Here is a 21801-nt window from a genome sequence, read left to right as displayed (position 1 = left end):
CTGGAAGCTGAGATCCCTGGGTAGGCAACTGGTTTCTTCCATGCCCTTGCCTCTCTCTCTTTTTCTCTCTTATACTAGCATACACCTGCAGTGGGCTGAATGTCCATGTCCCAGTCTCCAGAAACTGTGGCTGTTACCTTATTCAGAAAAAGAGGTCTCTGCAGATGTAATTAAGTTACAGTTCTTAAGATGAGGTGATGATCCTGGATTATCTGGACAGGACCTCAGTCCAGTGACAAGTGTCCTTATAAGAGACATACAGAAGAGAAGACAGACGAGGACGCAATGTGACCACCAGGGCAGAGGTTGGGGTGATGCAGCCAGGAGTCAAGGAAAGCTGTTAGCCACCAAAAGCTGGAAGAGGCAAAATAGACTGCTTCCTGGAGCCTCCAGAGGCAGTGTGGCCCTGCCAATGCCTTGATTTGGGGCCTCTGTGTTTCTCTCCAGAACCACAAGAGAATACATTTCTGTTGTTTTAACCAATCCAGTTCATGGCAATTTGTTATGGCAGCCACAAGAAACTCATACATACCCACTGGCACACTGCGCCCAGGCTTATATCATGTAGAGTGGGAGCCTTGAGCCCTTTGCGGTTCTTCAATAAATTCTTCTTGAACTAAATGGGTATTGGAAACATGAAAGCCTGGCTGCTCTCCCCTCCTCAGGGAGGAAGGAGCAGGCCTACAGCTCTGACATTCCCCACATACTGTCCTGCACAGACTCTGTAAGCAGCTGTATTCCAGTGGCAGCTGCGACCCAATGGTACACAGAAGAGGAAAACCGTTTGTACCATCTGGAGGACACAGCCTGATCCTCATTGCTCTGAAACATCTCTGAGTTTAGAAATCTAAACACATATTCCAGTTTGTCAAGCTTCCTGAAGGACTGGGATCTGTTACATGGTTGCATAATATAGTTAAGTGACTGCACTGCCCTGGCCTCCCGCCACCCCCACGTCAGGACCAAGGTTAGGAGAGGAAGTAGGCTGGAGAAGATGGGCCAGAGGATGGGAACCAGAAGGGCAGGAAGCATGGGCAAGCACACTCAAGATTCTAGAACCTTCCAATGGGCTGTGGGAGGAAAAGCTGTTGTACACCGCTACTTTTGTCAGAACCGGAAAGCAACATAGGCTGGTGGTGATGTGCACGGTGACAGTCTTGAATTAGAGACGAGGTTCTACCTCTAACCTGCTGTGTATCCTGGACCAATTTGATCTGTAAGATTTGTCTTACCTGTCCATAAACTGGGGCTAGTAACTACATTTTCCTCTTGGAGTTGGTTGTGAGGATTAAGGGAGATAAAATGCATGGAAAGTGCTTTGGGCAGTACTTGGTGCTAGATAAGAATGTGTTAACAGAAACACCAAGTGTTTCAGAATCCATGATAATCAAAAATGCTAGGCTTCTCCCAGTCACAGAAGTTCATCAGCAAGGCATTCATTTCCTGTGGGTAAGGTGTTCAATCACAATTTTTCAAGGACTTCCCTTTGTATTTTTGTTGTTGTTTGTTTTTTATTTACTTATGTATTTTTATGGCCGCACTGTACAACAAATGGGATCTTAACTCCCTGACCAAGGATCGAATCCTCACCCCGTGCTGTGGAAGTGCGGAGTCTTAACCGCTGGACCATCCAGGAAGTCCCACTGCTAAACAGTGCTGGCCCAAGCCTCATACCACAGAATTCCTCCACTCCTCATTCATGCCTGAAATTCCATTGCTAAAGGCTTTATTCCTATCGAATCCAGAGAGGTCAGCAAACTATTAAAAGCTAGAGAGTAAATATGCTAGGCTCTGTGGGTTACATGTGGTCTCTGTCACATAGTCCTCCTTTTTTATATTTAACTTGAGAGGACTACAGAGTCTGGATTTGGCCCAAGGGCCGTGATTTGCCAAATCCTGCTAGATGAAGATTTAAAGAGCCTCGAAGTTTTCTGATGAGGTTAGTCATTAGATAAAGAAAGAGGTTTTCTGTCTTCTCTCCCTTTAGCAGGAGAGGAGGAGATGGCAATGGTGGCCCCCAAGGGGAAGGACTCACTGAAGGGATTAACTGACTAAAGGACATAAAGCAGACCTTGAAGACAGAGCAGATGCCTGATTTTGCCCGAGGCAGGCCTGTTTCAGAGTTTGCAGCCATCAGTGAAGAACAGGTGAGAACCAGACTAACATCTGTGCTTCAGTATGGCTCGCATCGCACACTAAAAAGTGCTGTCATTTTCCAGCAATCTAACCTAGTAAATGCTCAGAAGTTAAAATGCCAAAACCTGATTTCGTGAGTAATCCACTCCTGTTGATAGGTTCTCCTCATCCTGTGACCTTTCATTCGAAGCAGCAGAAGACAGGGCTACGATTTTAACTCTGACAGCAACAAAGAAACCCCCTGGATGATAGAATGAGATCACAGATGCAATCTGCAGGGCCAGAAGACTCCCATCTGCGCTTGGTGGAAAACTGGCTTGTGAAGATGCTGACCACTGTGCCAGGATCTAATGGATATGACTGCCCAGAAAAGAAGAATGCTGAAGATTAAGTAAATTGAGCCTGGACGGAATGTAAACTAGTCTTTGATCAAAAGAGAAAGTAGGATAGATCAAGTTTTTCTTTATCCAAAAATGACCAAAAAAATTTATAAACATGTGCAACAAGGTTTGGAATGACAGTTCTTAATGGTTTCTGCTGAGGTGGATATTTCAAGGGATCTTTGCTTCCTACTAAAAGTTTATTCTTTCCCTGAGTTTCTATGTATACCCAATGTATTAGTATGATTCTCTGGGGAAAAAGAACCAATGATACATATTGGTTTTGTTTGGTTCTGTTTTATACATACATACATACATACATACATACATATATATGAGAGAGATGGGTTGATTGTAAGGAATTAGCTTATACAATTGTGGGGGCTGGCAAGTCTAAAATCTATAAGGTAGACCATAGGCTGGAAACACCAGGAAGAGTTCATATTGCATCTGAAGCTCAAACGCAATGTACAGGTAGAATTCATCCTTGGGAAACATTAGCATTTCTCTCTTAAGGCCTTCAGCTGATTGGATGAGGCTCGTACACATTATGGAAGATAATCTACTTTACTGATTTAAGTGTTAATCTCATCTAAAAAATATATTCACAACAACATCTAGATTGGTGTTTGACCAAATACTGGACACCATGGCCTCAGTTCAGTTCAGTTCAGCTCAGTCACTCAGTCATGTCCGACTCTTTGCGACCCCATGAATCACAGCACGCCAGGCCTCCCTGTTCATCACCATCTCCTGGAGTTCACTCAGACTCACACCCATCGAGTCAGTGATGCCATCCAGCCATCTCATTCTCTGTCATCCCCTTCTCCTCCTCCTCCCAATCCCTCCCAGCATCAGAGTCTTTTCCAATGAGTCAACTTTTCGCATGAGGTGGCCAAAGTACTGGAGTTTCAGCTTTAGCATCAGTCCTTCCAAAGAAATCCCAGGGCTGATCTCCTTCAGAATGGACTGGTTGGATCTCCTTGCAGTCCAAGGGACTCTCAAGAGTCTTCTCCAACACCACAGTTCAAAAGCATCAATTCTTCGGCACTCAGCCTTCTTCACAGTCCGACTCTCACATCCATACATGACCACTGGAAAAACCATAGCCTTGACTAGATGGACCTTAGTCGGCAAAGTAATGTCTCTGCTTTTGAATATGCTATCTAGGTTGGTCATAACTTTTCTTCCAAGGAGTAAGCGTCTTTTAATTTCATGGCTGCAGTCACCATCTGCAGTGATTTTGGAGCCCAAAAAAATAAAGTCTGACACTGTTTCCACTGTTTCCCCATCTATTTCCCATGAAGTGATGGGACCGGATGCCATGATCTTTGTTTTCTGAATGCTGAGCTTTAAGCCAACTTTGTCACTCTCCTCTTTCACTTTCATCAGGAGGCTTTTTAGTTCCTCTTCACTTTCTGCCATAAGTGTGGTGTCATCTGCATATCTGAGGTTATTGATATTTCTCCCGGCAATCTTGATTCCAGCTTGTGCTTCCTCCAGTCCAGCGTTTCTCATGATGTACTCTGCATATAAGTTAAATAAGCAGGATGACAATATACAGCCTTGACATACTCCTTTCCCTATTTGGAACCAGTGTGTTATTCCATGTCCAGTTCTAACTGTTGCTTCCTGACCTGCATACAGATTTCTCAAGAGGCAGGTTAGGTGGTCTGGTATTCCCATCTCTTTCAGAATGTTCCACAGTTTATTGTGATCCACACAGTCAAAGACTTTGGCATAGTCAATAAAGCAGAAAGAGATGTTTTTCTGGAACTCTCTTGCTTTTTCCATGATCCAGCAGATATTGGTAATTTGATCTCTGGTTCCTCTGCCTTTTCTAAAACTAGCTTTAACATCAGGAAGTTCACGGTTTATGTATTGCTAAAGTCTGGCTTGGAGAATTTTGAGCATTACTTTACTAGCGTGTGAGATGAGTGCAATTGTGCAGTAGTTTGAGCATTCTTTGGCATTGCCTTTCTTTGGGATTGGAATAAAAACTGACCTTTTCCAGTCCTGTGGCCACTGCTGAGTTTTCCAAATTTGCTGACCTATTGAGTGCAGCACTTTCACAGCATCATCTTTCAGGATTTGAAATAACTCAACTGGAATTCCATCACCTCCATTAGCTTTGTTCATAGTGATGCTTTCTAAGGCCCACTTGACTTCACATTCCAGGATGTCTGGCTCTAGATGAGTGATCACACCATCGTGATTATCCAGGTCATGAAGATCTTTTTTGTACAGTATTCTTGCCACCTCTTCTTAATATCTTCTGCTTCTGTTAGGTCCGGACCATTTCTGTCCTTTATCGAGCCCATCTTTGCATGAAATGTTCCCTTGGTATCTCTCATTTTCTTGAAGAGATCTCTAGTCTTTCCCATTCTGTTGTTTTCCTCTGTTTCTTTGCATTGATCACTGAAGAAGGCTTTCTTATCTCTTCTTGCTATTCTTTGGAACTCTGCATTCAAATGCTTATATCTTTACTTTTCTCCTTTGCTTTTCTCCTCTCTTCTTTTCACAGCTATTTGTAAGGCCTCCCCAGACAGCCATTTTGCTTTTTTGCATTTCTTTTCCATGGGGATGGTCTTGATCCCTGTCTCCTGTACAGTGTCACGAACCTCATTCCATAGTTCATCAGGCACTCTATCTATCAGATCTAGGCCCTTAAATCTATTTCTCACTTCCACTGTATAATCATAAGGGATTTGATTTAGGTCATACCTGAACCATAACCTAGCCAAGTTGAAAACATAGAATTAACCGTTATACCCTGAAATAGTAAAATGGGTTTGCAATTCCACCCCCGCCTTTTTTTTTTTTTTTTTTTTTGAGAGAAAAGCTTTCTCAGAAACCTCCCTGGAAGTCCTCATTTGCCTCACTGGATAGGCCTCTCATGTGACCACGTTGAACTGCAAGGGAGGCTGGAAACACTGCTGCTCCAAACAGAACTAGGTTTCTGTTAGCAAGAAAAAAGGAGATGAGACTATTCAAGTGGGTAACTTACAGTATCTGCCACAAGGATAGTATACAATTACTTTTATCTGGATTTTAAAAGATATATTTTTAAAAAAATTAATTTTTATTAGAGTATAGTTGATTTACAATGTTGTATTAGATTCTGTTGTATAGCAAAGTGAATCAGTTTTACATATACATATATCCTGGGGCTGTCCCAGGTGGCACAGTGGTAAAGGATATGCTTGCCAATGTAGGAGATGTAAGAGCTGCAGTTTCAATCCCTGGGTCAGGAAGACCCCCTGGAGAAAGGGGTGGCTACTCACTGCAGTATTCTTGTCTAAAAAATTCCGGGGACAGAGAAGCATGATGGGCTACAGTCCATGGGGTCACAAAGAGTCAGACACAACTGAGCACAGTCACATATGCACACACTCTCACACACACATATCTACTCTTCTGTAAGATACTATTTCCATTTAGGTCATTACAGAGTATTGAATAGAGTTCCCTGTGCTGTACAGAGCGTTCTTGCTAGTTATCTATCTTCTATATAGTAGTGTGTATATATATCAATCCCAATATACATCTGTGACTCTCTCTCTGTCTTGTAAATAGGTTCATTTGTAATTTTTAGATTTCATTTTTTAGAAATCATATGATATTTCTCTTCGACTTCAGTTAGTATAAGAAGTATTTTTACAGTTTCACATTTTGCCATTTGTCTAATAAATATTATGCCTTCTATAGGATAAGTCTGTGATACCACAGTGAATACCACAGTGTACTTGCTCTTAAGAAAATTAAATCTATAGTGGTTTCCAAGAATAAACCACTATTATGAGAGAAATGTGATAGAGGAGGGTACCCAATTAATTCTTTAGAAAGAAGTGGGTGGGAAACTGGGACAGTTTCAAAGAGGAGGGGACAGGAGAATACAGTCTTAAAGGATGAGTAAGAGTTGGCTTTGGGGATGAGGAGGCAAAGGAGGAGACTAAGCAAAGGCCTGTGGTGGGAAGACAGGTTGTGTGAATCAGTCAGGGTCTCTGCAGGAGAGCAGACACCTCTTCAAGTACTTACAACGGAGGAAATTTAAGGCAAGGGACTGGCTGTATGGTAGAGAGAGATGCTGAGAGCTAGGCATGGGATGATGAGTCCATGCAGAAAATGGCATCAGCAAGAAGCCATTATCACCTCAGATGGTAAAGAGTCTGACTGCAATGCATGAGACCCAGGTCCAATCCCTTGGTTGGGAAGATCCCCTGGAGAAGGGAATGGCAACCCACTCCAGTATTCTTGCCTGGGGAATCCCATGCACAGAGGAGCCTGGCAGGCTACAGTTCATGGCATCGCAAAGAGTTGGATACGACTGAGCAGCCAATGCTAAACTAGAGGGAAAAAGAAGGGACCAGAAGCTGAAATCACACTGGGCCTATTTGGTAAGGGCCAGAACTACAGAAGACACGTAGTTACTGCTGTGGAAGCCACCAAGGCAGCAAGGAGAGAGATACCCTCTCCCTTCTTGCTATCCTCCCTATTTCACCAGGGCCTCCCTCTGGCCTAACCCAGCCAGCTGGCCATCAGAAACAATGTGGCCTGCAAGTGTCAGCCATGGTGGATAAAGACAGAGCAAGGGGAGGGTGAGCTTGGATTCCCAGGTGAAGCAAGGGACCAGAGATGCATCTTTGGGAATCTACAAGTTTCACTAATATGCAATAGTGATAGTTGACATTTATAAGCATTTACCAAATGCTAGGAAGCGTGCTAAATGTTTTATATGTATAAACCTATTTACTTGGTATAGGTTAGGTACATAAAGAGGATTGGCAGGAGTTGATGCTGCAATATGGAATTAACAGCAAAGGTCACACCACTAAAGGCTTATATACCATATCAAGATTTTTAAATTTAGTCCTGAAGGCACTGGGAAATCAATGAAGCTTCAAAGCAGAGGAATGATATGATTTGGTTTGTATTTTTGAAAGATCATTTCATGATCATGTCTAAGTTCTGACCATCAATAATTCATCAAAGTAAATAATGGAGATGTGACTAAAGAGACTTGGGAGTGTGACCAGTTTCTCTTTCTGCTTTCTCTGTTCGTCTGCTTGGAGCAGACAGCATCAGTTCTGAACACTTGTGTCATCTGTTGACATGCTGGAACTTTGTTTACTTTAGCTCAGCAAAACTGGAGCAGTAGACCTTTTAAAAGCAAAATATTTATTACTAATCTATACAATAGCTATGACAGTTAATGTATTAGTGTATTACTCACTTCATTAACACACTTCCGGAGGAATCTACATCCTAGTAATGTTCTAGAGATAGTCTTTCTCTATCTACTAGTCCCTTAAAGTGTATGTGGTACTTATGATTTGGATTTCAACTTTAAAATAAATCAGTGTCATTTGTCATTGGGTGTGGAGGTGGCAGTTGGAGACAGAACTTCAGATTAGCTTGAAGTGTTGACACAATGTTATCACAGAGCCAAGACTTATGGCCCTAGAAGAGACATTTAGAGTTTTTTTCATCCAACAACCTCTTTTAGATGAGAAAAGTGAGCCCACACAAATAAAACCACTAGCCCAAGCATTTTAAAGCGGTTAGTGGAGCTAGGGCTACAACCCAGACTCTCAGATCAATTCTTTCCACGCTTGGCTTTATTGCTAAGGCATCTAGAGGTAATAAGAAGTTGCCATGTTCAGAAATACTGCTCAGGTGACCACTTTCATCTCACATGGACTTGAGCAAAAAAATAAATAAATAAAACGGTTTATTGGCTCAGGAAACAGTTTAGGGGATATTTCAGTTTCAGGCATGGGTCAGTCTACAGGCTTGCTCTTATAGTTAGGACTCAACCACTTTCTTTTCCTTTTTTAAAAAAACTTTTTATTTTGTATTGGGGTTCAGTTCAGTTCAGTTCAGTCACTCAGTCGTGTCCGACTCTTTGCGACCCCATGAATCGCAGCACGCCAGGCCTCGCTGTCCATTACCAACTCCCGGAGTTCACTCAAACTCATGTCCATCCAGTCAGTGATGCCATCCAGCCATCTCATCCTCTGTCATCCCCTTCTTCTCCAGCCCCCAATCCCTCCCAGCATCAGAGTCTTTTCCAATGAGTCAACTCTTTGCATGAGGTGCCCAAAGTACTGGAGTTTCAGCTTTAGCATCATTCCTTCCAAAGAACACCCAGGGCTGATCTCCTTCAGAATGGACTGGTTGGATCTCCTTGCAGTCCAAGGGACTCTCAAGAGTCTTCTCCAACACCACAGTTCAAAAGCATAAATTCTTTGGCGCTCAGCTTTCTTCACAGTCCAACTCTCACATCCATACATGACCACTGGAAAAACCATAGCCTTGACTAGACGGACCTTTGCTGGCCAAGTAATGTCTCTGCTTTTGAATATGCTATCTAGGTTGGTCATAACTTTTCTTCCAAGGAGTAAGCATCTTTTAATTTCATGGCTGCAGTCACCATCTGCAGTGATTTTGGAGGCCAAAAAAATAAAGTCTGACACTGTTTCCACTATTTCCCCATCTATTTGCCATGAAGTGATGGGACCAGATGCCATGATCTTCATTTTCTGAATATTGAGCTTTAAGCCAACTTCTTCACTCTTCTCTTTCACTTTCATCAAGCGGCTTTTTAGTTCCTCTTCACTTTCTGCCATAAAGGTAGTGTGATCTGTGCTGGGGTCAAGCCCTGGTGGATCCAGGGTGATTCGAAGGTGGGGACGGAGTTGGCATCCTGGAAAAAACTTATTTAATTACAGACATAGAGGGAGATTAGGAGCAGATAGTGTAGTAGAAAAAGAGGCTGAATTCAGATAGGAAAATGGGGAGTGAGAAAAAAGACGACACGGGGGAATCAGTCTTTCCAGAAACTGATCCGATTTCTTTATTTTTCAGGTTTGTTTATATACCTTTTTGTTATACATAGGGATGAATACAGAGTCATGCGGGGGTCAGCAGACCTGACCCTTGTCACAATCAGGTGCTTCATATAAAATTATACAAAGGTCTTATGAGTTTCATCATCTTTTGGCCATGAGGTCTGCTGACATTTTATGGCCCTTTCTGATACCAGTCAGTTAACCGGAAAACTTATTTTTCCAGGGGTGATTTTTTCTTAAATCAGGCGCCACCCTTCAAATAAAGTTGCATTCCTATAGGGTGAGGGTGTAGTGAGTTACAATCAAGAAAGGAATTTACTTAACCTAAGGTTTAACATGATTAATCTTTAAGGTTAATACTTATTTCTCCTATATGCTAGTTATATTCATTATAAGGGCAGGAATATGGAGATTTAGCAGCAAATATTGGCTCAACAAACGTAAACCCTTCACCAATGTTCCCCTGAAGATCTATTTTGTTTTAAGATAGTGATAAAATTACATTTTTGCATAGCAAGGACACAGTGATTTATAGTGATTTATAACAAAGTACAGTGATCTATAACAAAAGAGAAGATTCATTAACTCAAAAAGTCTAGTATTGCTAACATCAAAAACTACTATATTTCCTTTTCTATATTCCAAATACATTGATTAATATATTCCCAGGTGCCTAGGGATATGGAGGGCTGATGGCAATCATTGACTCATCAATGAAAAAAGCCCTATGCTAATATTCCAAACACTCTGTGCTGTTTATGATTGAGGGGTTGTCACACAAGCTAGTCTGTCAGCAGAGAGGTTTGACCTGAGACACCCTTGTCATACCCAGGGCAGGGAATTAGCAGTAATTATTGGCAGGACAAATGAAAAAACCCTTCACCAATGTAATTCCTAATCAACCTACTAATACTATACTAATGATCTTCTAACTTCTCAAAAAAAGTCTGTATTTAGAAAGTTTTAAAACATCCTGTGCCTCTCACTGTTGGGAGGCTGTAAACAATCACATGCGGCTGGACAAGCCTGATCAGGCAGGCCAGAGAACCTTCAGAGTTCGTAAGTTGAAACACTCTTGTCACGCCCAGGAATTTTTATTAACTGGAGCTGCAAGTTAACTCCTTTTTTGAGAGAAATGGTTATGGGGGAGAGCTCCCCGTAAAGTACTCTGATTTGGGGGTAGATGCTCGGGAACAGGGGGTTTCCTGAGGCTTGATCACGCCTTTGCATATGCCAAGCTTCCTTCCTCATGACCTTTGTCATGGGCGGAGTTCCTCACGCTGGCTCCCAACAGATCTGCATATCTGAGGTTATTGATATTTCTCCCAGCAATTCTACGGCCAGTTAATGAGGTTATGATAGTTTCAGGTGAGCTGCGAAGGGACTCAGCTATACACATTCGTGTATCCATTCTCTCCCACACGTCCCTCCCATCCAGGCTGCCAGGTAACACTGAGCAGAGTTCCAGGTGCTATACAGTAGGTTTTGTTGGTTATCTATTTTAAATATAGCAGTATGTACATGTCAATCCCAAACTTCCTAACTATCCCTTCCCCCCATTCTTCTCCCCAGTAACCGTAAGTTTGTTCTTTAAATCTGTGAATCTGTTTCTGTTTTGTAAGTAAATTCATTTGTATCATTTATTTTTAGATTCCACATATAAGGGATGTCATCCAATATTTCTCCTTCTCTGTCTGACTGACTTCAGTCAGTATGACAGTCTTTAGGTCCATCCATGTTCCTGCTAATGGCATTATTTCATTATTTTTAATAGACCCAGCCACTTTCATCTGAGTAGGTTTCATTCACATAGGCTCTTCCCATGACAAGTCAAGGAGACCAAAATCCAGGCCTACCGCCTGTCTGCTCAGCATCCCTAGTGAAAAGGACTTGTCTCTTTCCTAATAAAATCAGTGAAAGTCTTGGAACTAAATTTTATTGGTCTGGCTTCGGTCCTGTGCCCATCCTTGAACCAATCACTCTAGCCAAGGGGAATGAAGTGCTCTGATTGGCTAGGTCTGACTCCTATGTCTACACAGTGTCAGGGGCTGGTCTCAGCACTTCTGTCCTCAAATTGTGTGTTTGGAGAATGAGGGCAGTTAAGTTCCCTGGAGAAGATTCAAGTTTCATCAACCCAAGAAGAGAAAATGGGTGCTAGACAGGCACAAAACTGAGATGGACTCTAGACTCTTATGTCAAATAACAGAGTGGATTTCTAGGTATTATTGGTTAGGGTTATCCTGACCCTACCCCATGGATTGATCACTTTTGAGAAACACTCCTTTAACCAAGAGACTCTTGCCTTGGGCTTCCTTTAGAGGCAGTCACTCCAACAAATTTAGCAAACAGTGTTTAACACAGTAAGGTGCTCAGGGGTGAAAAAGAAACTTGAGGTAAGGTGAGTGTGTCTGCTCAGAACTCCCTCCAAAGAAACAAGGTTCCAAATGAATCTGAGCATTCAAGTGAAGAAGCAGCATGCCTTTGGGCATCGTTGTCTACTGGGGGGGCTTTACTGGAATTTTCATGTTCTGTGACAAATCAGCGAAAGCTAACTAACTCTAGTAAGCAAAAATATATAAAACTTTATTCCACTGTAATTTAAGTCTCACTGAGTCTTTTCATTGCCTCTGTTTCTTTTGTCTAAAAAATGCATAAAACATAGCTATGGAGGTTTGCTGAAGCATTGTCTAAAAGCCTCCACATTTCCTCAGAGAGCAAAATGGAGAACTTTGTAAGCATGATTCCAAGGCAGAAACCTTTTTTCCTAATTAAAAAATTTTAAGTATATCAGTTCAGTTCAGTCACTCAGTCGTGTCCGACTCTTTGTGACCCCATGGACTGTAGCGTGCCAGGCTTTCCTGTCCATCACCAACTCCCGGAGCTTGCTCAGACTCAACATGCATCAAATCAGTGATGCCATCCAACCATCTCATCCTCTGTCATCCCCTTCTCCTCCTGCCTTCAATCTTTCCCAGCATCAGAGTCTTTTCAAATAAGTCAGTTGCATCAAGTGGCCAAAGTATAGCCTGAGCATCAGTCCTTCCAATGAATATTCAGGAATGATTTCCATTTAAGATTGACTGGTTTGATCTCCTTGCAGTCCAAGGGACTCTCAAGAGTCTTCTCCAATACCACAGTTCAAAAGCATCAATTCTTTGGTGCTCAGCTTTCTTTATAGTCCAACTCTAACATCCATACATGACTACTGGAAAAACCATATAGCAAAACACTATTAAAAAGTTAAAGGACAAAAGACAAACTTTAAAGAAATATGTAACATATTAAAAGCTGATAAAGAATATCTTTTACATGTAAAGGGTTCTTTTGAAGAAAAAGATGAAAAATGTACCACAATAGAAAAATAAGGTAAGGGAATGCATAGCTAGTTAATTAAAAAATGAACAATACATATATGAAAAATAATTTATTTTACTAGTAATTAAAGAAATGCAAATTAAAACAACAGTTAGGTGCCACTGTCACACAATCAAATTAGCAGAAGAAAAGAGTGATGCTACTTGGAGTTAGCACAAGGAGAGTATATGGGAGTGAAGATTGATGAAACTTGACATGGAATGTGGGTGTTGGGAAAGTTGCAGTTTAGTATCAACCATTCTGAGAAGCCTCACAATATGCACAATATTGACTTGACACCTCTAGGAATGTATCCTAAGGAAATGAGGAATTTGCACAAAGATTTAGGTTGTTTATAAGGATAAAATACTGGATATAACCAGGCTGTCCAATACAGGGGATTAATTAAACATATTATGACATGTTCATTGTAAGTGGAAGAAATGAGAAAATTATTTTTTTAAAAAGTTTAGTGTTATCTTCCATTTGGTTTTCTGCAGAAAGCTTTGGAAGAATATTTAAGAAAATGTAACAGTGGTTTTCTTCTTTTTGGCCCATTTGTACTTTCTCATTTATCTTAAGTGAACAGAAATGAAAATTGTAATATTGAAAAAGAAGCAAGGATAAGCAAGCCTGGCTGATACCAGGGGCTTCTGATCTTTATGCCTTGACAAGCGATACCAAGGCTTAGCGAAGTCTTGCTCACAAGGCAAACATGAAGGAGAAGGGGCTTTTTACATATGCCAGGGCATTTTCTTTTTACTTTAGAAATACAATGTTTCTTGGATTCCGGCTGCCACTGCACACAGATATACATCAGCTGTTCCAAGAGAAAAAGGGAAGTGGAAAGAAAGACAAAGGGAATTCAAGTCAGCCCAATTTGTCCCCAGGTCCTATCTTGTGTATTTTTAAGTCTACTAGTTTATATCTCTTTCTGGATTCTAAAACCCCTCGATAAGATTCCCTTTGGGTATCTCTATGCTTTTCAGGGAAAGAGATTTAGAGCTAGCCAGACCCTTTCATCTCTAGCTGATAAAGCTGTGTGTTTATTTAGATTCAGTCATATTGAATCCATCTCAACATTTACACATTAAGCCTCCCACCCCCTGAACAATAGATGCTCCCTTTGCCCCTCCCATAGTCCTGGACTTCCAAGGAATTTGAGAGATGTGAATCAGAGCTCTGAGAGGGAATGATAGGCTTATTTCTAAGGTCCAGGAGTATACAGAACTGACATGTTTTCCAGTGCTCCCATCCTTCCCAATCCCTCACTTTAACCTCATGTCCTTTGATTTCATTTGGTTTTGTTTCGCTTTTCAACATAGACGCTTCATGGCTCTGATCGTGCCTCATCTGGATGGAATTGCAGGGTTACCCTCTCCCACCTGATGGATAATTTCCTGCACAGCACGTTGCAAGACAATCTGGTGAACACTCCTTCCTCCAGCCCAGCCAAAACATTTCATAATTCTTTAGCCCTTCACTAGGGGATCCAGAAGCTGCCGTGACTCAGAAGAGAAAGAGCGTTTCCATTGGTCTTATCTTTTTTCCTTTTAGTTTAATTTCTAAATATATATCTGGAGCTTTATCTGAACCTGTTGGGTCTCGTGGGTTGAATTTGGCTTCAGAAATCAGGGGACAGCGTCCTTGTGAACGTCCCCTTCACTGCCGTCTTTCTAAGTGATTCCAGAAAGGTCACTGAGAGTCGATACACTTTCTTTCCCATCTGTTTACAATAAGACCTCAGAGAACCCCATCGGGTTGGATGAGCCTAGTTTATGGAGTGCTTAGAAATCCCTGAAGGACACTTGTGCTCCAAAAGCCTTTTTCATCATTAGCAGACATGCAGCTAGGAAAGCAGAGAGTCTCCATAATGGGGTAATTAGTTCCTCTTAAAGTTCTGAAAGTCAGCTTTGCAATGGAGGTGTCTGTCACTCCACTCCCAGTTTCTCTGCCGAGTTTCCCTATATGTATTAAAAATCTTTGCTTGTAAACTGTGTTTGTCTTCACCTTAGAAAAGTGAGACAAATTTTAGAGGAAGGGGAAAGGAATTCTGGGGGTGACTTTTATCTTATTCTTAATTGTAGTAATGATTTCACAGGTGTGTACATACGCCAAATCTTATCGAAGTTGACACTTTAAATGTGTATAGTTTATTACGTCAATTATGCCTCAATAAAGCTGTTAAAACAAGGACAAAACAAAACACTGTAACATTCCCTGCTTCCACTGCCAAGAGTCCACTGTACTGCCCTCCACTGTTACCAATAAATAGATGTTTAAGTGGAAAAAACAAACAAAATGCCATAAAGAAATAGTGTTGACCTAGGCAAAACTTTCTAAAGTATTAAAATTTTATTCAATTATTATTTTGCCTACTTTCAGAATCTAAGAGTATTTAAAGCAAGATTTTGTTTTTGGGAAAAAAAATTTGAGAGTAACTTGCCATCAGAAAGAAGGCAAAGTGATAAAGTTCCACCAGAAATTATGAAAGACAAAGCCATATCCTGGAGATACCTGGGAATCCACTCTCAAACCATCTTCAACATTTTTAGCCTTCCTCAGGCATCACCTTAATTGTTATCATATGGTTAACTTCTCTCCAGTTCTCATGGCCTATGATTTAGGCAGTGATTATTGGTCATTTTTAAGGCTAAAATTTCCAACAGGCCTCTATGGATTGGAACAGGAAGCATATAAGCAGGGAAAGGGAAGAGTTGATGATCATTTAAATGGTGAAAAATTGCCTTTTCTTTGTTCACTACCAAAAAGGACACTGAATTTGCTCCTCTACTTAGATCAAATGTTAAAACTGCTTGTGGATGGGGAACAACCAAAGGGGTTCTTGCAGTGACTGAATATTCAGGAGTTACATGGGATAACACTCACTGGAAGGGAATCAACAGCAGGGCTTTCTCTCCCACTAGGTCTTGGTTCTTTTTCCATGGTCAGGACCCAGGGATGGGCCCGGAAATTATGAAGCAGAACATTTCCCATCTGATGATGGCCAACTTTGTCTTTCTGCAATATACTGTGGTCTATGTAACTTCCCTGGTGGTTCAGACAGTAAAGAATCTGCCTGCAATGCAGGAGATCTGGGTTTGATCCCTGGGTCGGGAAGATCCCTTGGAGAAGGGAACAGCAATCTACTCCAGTATTCTTGCCTGGAGAATTCCATGGATAGAGGAGCCTGGTGGGCTGCAGTCCATGGGTCGCAAAGAGTAGGACACGACTGAGTGACTCACACACATGCTCTATATGGGGTTTCCCAGCTGGCGCTAGTGGTAAAGAAGCCACCCACCAATGCAGGAGACATAAGAGACGTGGGTTCAATCTCCTGGAAGAGGGCATGGCAACCCACTCCCGTACCTAGAAAATCTCATAGACAGAGGAGCCTGGCGGGTTACAGCCCATGGGGTTGCAAAGAGTCAGACATGACTGAAGTCACTTAGCATGCACACATGTGCTCTGTATGTGTTGTTTTTACCTAAACCTCAGGTTTTTTTTTTTTTTTTTTTGAAGGTGGTAAGATATTTTGATTAGGTTATTCTTTTAAAATGTTTTTCTTTTTTCTTTATTTATGTTTGACTCTGCTGGGTCTTTGTTGCTGAGCGGGTTTTTCTCTAGTTGTGCTGAGCAATGGCTACTCTCTAGTTGCGGTGCGAATGCTTCTCATTGTGGTGGCTTCTCCTGTTGCTGAGCACGGGCTCTCGGGTGTGCGGGCTTCAGCAGTTACTGCTCCCGGGCTCGCGAGCACAGGTTCAGTAGTTGTGGCACACGGGCTTAGTTGCTGCTCAGCATGTGGTATCTTCTAGGATCAGGGATGGAACTGTGTCTCCTGCACTGGCTGGCAGATGCTTTACCACTGAACCAACAAGGAAGCCCCTACACCTCACACTTTGAAATAGGAGTCGCTTTCCCATTTTCCAGAGAGGAATCTGAAGCACAGACGTATGAAGCTACTTGAGCAAGGTCACACAACATGAATATTAATATTAATACTAAAAAAAAGAATAAGACAGCATTTATTAGGAGCCAGGCAGGCTCTACACCAATGCCTTTACATATTTTAACATGCTTATATTACTATGAGGTATGGAATACAGTTATTCTCACTCAGGTCAGTTCAGTTGTTGCTCAGTCGTGTCCGACTTTTTGCAACCCCATGAATCGCAGCACTCCAGGTCTCCCTGTCCATCACCAACTCCCAGAGTTCACCCAGACTCGCATCCATAGAGTCCGTATGCCATCCAGCCATCTCATCCTCAGTCATCCCCTTCTCCTCCTGCCCCCAATCCCTCCCAGCATCACAGTCTTCTCCAATGAGTTAACTCTTCGCACGAGATGGCCAAAGTACTGGAGTTTCAGCTTTAGCATCAGTCCTTCCAAAGAAATCCCAGGGTTGATCTCCTTCAGAATGGACTGGTTGGATCTCCTTGCAGTCCAAGAGACTCTCAAGAGTCTTCTCCAACACCACAGTTCAAAAGCATCAATTCTTCGGAGCTCAGCCTTCTTCACAGTCCAACTCTCACATCCATACATGACCACAGGAAAAACCATAGCCTTGAATGGATGGACCTTAGTCGGCAAAGTAATGTCTCTGCTTTTGAATATGCTATCTAGGTTGGTCATAACTTTTCTTCCAAGGAGTAAGCGTCTTTTAATTTCATGGCTGCAGTCACCATCTGCAGTGATTTTGGAGCCCCCAAAAATAAAGTCTGACACTGTTTCCACTGTTTCCCCATCTATTTCCCATGGAATGATGGGACCGGATGCCATGATCTTCGTTTTCTGAATGTTGCGCTTTAAGCCAACTTTTTCACTCTCCTCTTTCACTTTCATCAAGAGGCTTTTTAGTTTCTCTTCACTTTCTGCCATAAGGGTGGTGTCATCTGCATATCTGAGGTTATTGATATTTCTCCCGGCAATCTTGATTCCAGCTTGTGTTTCTTCCAGTCCAGCGTTTCTCATGATCTACTCTGTACATAAGTTAAATAAGCAGGGTGACAATATACAGCCTTGTCGTACTCCTTTTCCTGTTTGGAACCAGTCTGTTGTTCCATGTCCAGTTCTAACTGTTGCTTCCTGACCTGCATACAGATTTCTCAAGAGGCAGGTCAGGTGGTCTGGTATTCTCATCTCTTTCAGAATGTTCCACAGTTTCTTGTGATCCACACAGTCAAAGGCTTTGGCATAGTCAATGAAGCAGAAATAGATGTTTTTCTGGAACTCTATTGCTTTTTTGATGATTCAGCAGATGTTGGCAATTTGATCTCTGGTTCCTCTGCCTTTTCTAAAACCAGCTTGAACGTCAGGGAGTTCACGGTTCACATATTGCTGAAGCCTGGCTTGGAGAATTTTGAGCATTACTTTACTAGCGTGTGAGATGAGTGCAATTGTGCAGTAGTTTGAGCATTCTTTGGCATTGCCTTTCTTTGGAATTGGAATGAAAACTGACCTTTTCCAGTCCTGTGGCCACTGCTGAGTTTTCCAAATTTGCTGGCATATTGAGTGCAGCACTTTCACAGCATCATCTTTCAGGATTTGAAACAGCTCAACTGGAATGCTATCACCTCCACTAGCTTTGTTCGTAGTGATGCTTTCTAAGGCCCACTTGTATTCACTTTCAAAGATGTCTGGCTCTAGATTAGTGATCACATCATCATGATTATCTTGGTCGTGAAGATCTTTTTTGTACAGTTCTTCCGTGTATTCTTGCCACCTCTTCTTAATATCTTCTGCTTCTGTTAGGTCCAGACCATTCTGTCCTTTATCGAGCCCATCCTTGCATGAAATGTTCCCTTGGTATCTCTAATTTTCTTGAAGAGATCTCTAGTCTATCCCATTCTGTTCTTTTCCTCTATTTCTTTGCATTGATCGCTGAAGAAAGCTTTCTTATCTCTTCTTGTTATTTGGAACACTGCATTCAGATGCTTATCAGTTCAGTCGCTCAGTCGTGTCTGACTCTTTGCAACCCCAGGAATCGCAGAACGCCAGGCCTGCCTGTCCATCACCAACTCCTGGAGTTCACCCAGACTCGCATCCATAGAGTCCGTGATGCCATCCAGCCATCTCATCCTCGGTCATCCCCTTCTCCTCCTGCCCCCAATCCCTCCTAGCATCAGAGTCTTTTCCAATGAGTCAACTCTTTGCATGAGGTGGCCAAAGTACTGGAGTTTCAGCTTTAGCATCATTTCTTCCAAAGATTTCCCAGGGCTGATCTCCTTCAGAATGGACTGGTTGGATATCCTTGCAGTCCAAGGGACTCTCAATATTCTTTTCCAACACCACAGTACAAAAGCATCAATTCTTTGGCGCTCAGCCCTCTTCACAGTCCAACTCTCACATCCATACGTGACCACAGGAAAAACCATATCTTTCCTTTTCTCCTTTGCTTTTCGCCTCTCTTCTTTTCACAGCTATTTGTAAGGCCTCCCCAGACAGCCATTTTGCTTTTTTGCATTTCTTTTCCATGTGGTTGGTCTTGATCCCTGTCTCCTGTACAATGTCACGAACCTCATTCCATAGTTCATCAGGCACTCTATCTATCAGATCGAGGCCCTTAAATCTATTTCTCACTTCCACTGTATAATCATAAGGGATTTGATTTAGGTCATACCTGAATGGTCTAGCAGTTTTCCCTACTTTCTTCAATTTCAGTCTGAATTTGGCAATAAGGAGTTCATGATCTGAGCCACAGTCAAATCCTGGTCTTGTTTTTGTTGACTGTATAGAGCTTCTCCTTCTTTGGCTGCAAAGAATATAATCAGTCTGATTTTGGTGTTGACCATCTGGTGATGTCCATGTGCAGAGTCTTCTCCTGTGTTGTTGGAAGAGGGTGTTTGCTATGATCAGTGCATTTTCTTGGCAAACCTCTATTAGTCCTTGCCCTGCTTCATTCCGCAGTCAAGGCCAAATTTGCCTGTTACTCCAGGTGTTTCTTGACTTCCTACTTTTGCATTCCAGTCCCCTATAATGAAAAGGACATCTTTTTTGGGTGTTAGTTCTAAAAGGTCTTGTAGATCTTCATAAAACCGTTCAACTTCAGCTTCTTCAGCATTACTGGTTGGGGCATAGACTTGGATAACTGTGATATTGAATGGTTTGCCTTGGAGACGAACAGAGATCATTCTGTGGTTTTTGAGACTGCATCCAAGTACTGCATTTTGGACTCTTTTGTTGACCATGATGGCTACTCCATTTCTTCTGAGGGATTCCTGCCCGCAGTAGTATATATAATGGTCATCTGAGTTAAATTCAACCATTCCAGTCCATTTTAGTTCTCTGATTCCTAGAATGTCGACGTTCACTCTTGCCATCTCTTGTTTGACCACTTCCAATTTGCCTTGATTCATGGACCTGACATTCCAGGTTCCTATGCAATATTGCTCTTTACAGCATCGGATCTTGCTTCTATCACCAGTCACATCCACAACTGGGTATTGTTTTTGCTTTGGCTTCATCCCTTCATTCTTTCTGGAGTTATTTATCCACTGATCTCCAGTAGCATATTGGGCACCTAATGACCTGGGGAGTTCCTCTTTTGGTAGTCTATCATTTTGCCTTTTCATACTATTCATGGGGTTTTCAAGGCAAGAATACTGAAGTGGCTTGCCATCCCCTTCTCCAGGGGACCACCTTCTGTCAGACCTCTCCACCATGACCCGCCCGTCTTGGGTTGCCCCGCAGGCATGGCTTGGTTTCATTGAGTCAGACAAGGCTGTGGTCCTAGTGTGATTAGATTGACTAGTTTTCTGTGAGTATGGTTTCAGTGTGTGCCTTCTGATGCCCTCTTGCAACACCTACCATCTTACTTGGGTTTCTCTTACCTTGGGCATGGGGTATCTCTTCATGGCTGCTCCAGCAAAGCACAGCCACTGCTCCTTACCTTGGACGATGGGTATCTCCTTACCACCGCCCTTCCTGACCTTCAGTGTGGGATAGCTCCTCTAAGCCCTCCTGCGCCTGTGCAGCCACCGCTCCTCGGGATGCTTCTCCCGGCTGCCGGCCCTGGCCTCAGGCGTGGGTGTCTCCTCCCAGCTCCCGCCCTTGGCCTCGGGCTCGAGGTGGCTCCTCAGGGTCACTGTCCTTGGCCTCGGGCGCAAGGTGGCTTTTCCCGGCCGCCCCTGACCTCGGACGCGGGGTAGCTCCTCCCGGCCGCAGGCGGCTGCGAGAGCCGGCGCACTAAGCGCTGCCGAGAGGAGCTACCCCGAGTCCGAGGTCAGTTATTCTCACTAAAGACAAGAAAATATGAAGGGGATAGTAACTCTTTCACTCACACGTTTGATCATCAATAGAGTCTGTTCTGCACTGAATAAAAAATTGTGTGCCTTTCTAGTCTATTGGAGGTGCTCTGTGGGTGTTTGTGTGTGTGTTTGTATGTGACTTTTTTGTGTGTATTATTGGGCAAGTAGGTTATGGAACATAATAAATTATTTTTAAAGCCCAAATCCCCTATTTAGCTAAAATGATTAAGGTTACATTGGAGTTGACCTTTACTGCAGTTTCTGCTCTGCCAGGGCCGCAGAACTGGCTATATGACACTAGCCACTTTCCATTCACAGCTTTCAACTGCCTCTGGGCAGCAGGCCCACTCCCTCTCCTGTGGGTTCTTCTTCCCAGAGAAGGGTAGTTAATGACAGCACTCAACCCTTGACCACAGAAATGACCGTGTACTCTCTAGCTGGCCAATTTCAAACCTGTTCGTGGCCACAGCAACTGGCCCAGCAAAAAGCATTTGACCAAGTAAGAACCAGTTAGAGTTTTTTCTTGAGTTGTTTATATATGTGCTCAGAGAGAAAACCTCTCTGTTTCTTCCGGAAATTTTCATTAAGAGTAACTATGCTTGAAGCTGCATGAGGCCACCTTCCTCCTCTGGAGGAGGTTCAACCACGATGGGAGGAACTGAGGCCCAAATACCCTGAAAATCAGACACCAGAAAGACACAGAGATGGAACAAGGCAGCAGATCACATCATTTGAGACTTAAAGGATCCCCAGGCCCTCTTGATTTCTGAATTTCCTAATTATATGAACTCATTTCCTTCATTATTTAAGATAGCTTTATTTGAGCTTTTTTCA

This window comes from Capricornis sumatraensis, chromosome 7 (assembly GCF_032405125.1).
Source record: "Capricornis sumatraensis isolate serow.1 chromosome 7, serow.2, whole genome shotgun sequence".
Lineage (NCBI taxonomy): Eukaryota > Metazoa > Chordata > Mammalia > Artiodactyla > Bovidae > Capricornis > Capricornis sumatraensis.
The sequence above is the reverse complement of the archived record's forward strand: the minus strand, read 5'-3'. Positions refer to the sequence as shown.